We start from the raw sequence: 704 nt of genomic DNA, 5'->3' as shown, positions 1-704 counted from the left end.
CCCATTTTTAATCCCAGCACTTGGGAGGGGGAGGCAGGTGGATTTTTGAAAGTTCAAGGCCAGCCTGGTCTAGAGTGAGTTCCAGCACAGCCAGGCTATATAGAGATATCCTGTCTCAAAAAACAACAACAAAAAAACCCCCAAAAAACCCAAACAACAACAGCAACAAAAACCAAACCAAACCAAACCAAAACAAAAAAACAAACCAAAATCAAACCAATCAACCAACCAAACAACAACAACAAAATCAAAAAACAAATATGCATTTCCTCTAACAGTTTAGCTGCCTCCTGGGCCTCACTGGCAGAACAGGATTCAATAAGCTAACAGGTACGTGATGCCCGTGGTTGTGATTTATATTTCTTTTACAGATGAGTCTCAGGGTCTTAGGGACTTTGGGATCTGCATATTTAGTCTAGAGAATCACCTTAAGCATCTACATACATTGCAAAAGTCTCTGGACTCTGAGAAAATATATACTTTTATTTTAAAAATGGCTGTCCACCTTTATTTGAAAGTGAAAGAAGTAGCCTCTACAAGTTGTGGCTGAACACAGGTATTTGGGAAGAGCCTTGGCAAACACAGCAGGATCCCGAAGGCTTTGAATCAGTTCCTTAGAATCTCCTGCCACAGCCTGGCCGAGGTGGACACAGACTCAAAGTCTGCAAAGTTCCTTTTGTTTCTATAATAAATATCACCCCCCC

The 704-nt window shown here is 41.3% G+C and overlaps 1 protein-coding gene across 2 annotated transcripts in view; it reads right to left on the bottom strand.

Annotated features, from left to right (window-relative positions):
* Positions 1-463: 463 nt before the first annotated feature.
* The window catches only part of Rnf222 (ring finger protein 222), a 12,816-nt gene continuing 12,575 nt past the window's right edge, over positions 464-704 (bottom strand). For both annotated transcript variants that reach the window (XM_031351872.1, XM_031351873.1), the window contains exon 3: positions 464-704. This exon is cut by the window's right edge and continues 2,205 nt beyond it. The gene's annotated coding sequence lies outside the window, so the exon portion shown is untranslated.

The sequence above is a fragment of the Mastomys coucha genome, unplaced genomic scaffold (genome assembly GCF_008632895.1).
Source record: "Mastomys coucha isolate ucsf_1 unplaced genomic scaffold, UCSF_Mcou_1 pScaffold5, whole genome shotgun sequence".
Classification (NCBI taxonomy): domain Eukaryota; kingdom Metazoa; phylum Chordata; class Mammalia; order Rodentia; family Muridae; genus Mastomys; species Mastomys coucha.
This window is presented reverse-complemented; position numbering and strand designations above follow the sequence as displayed.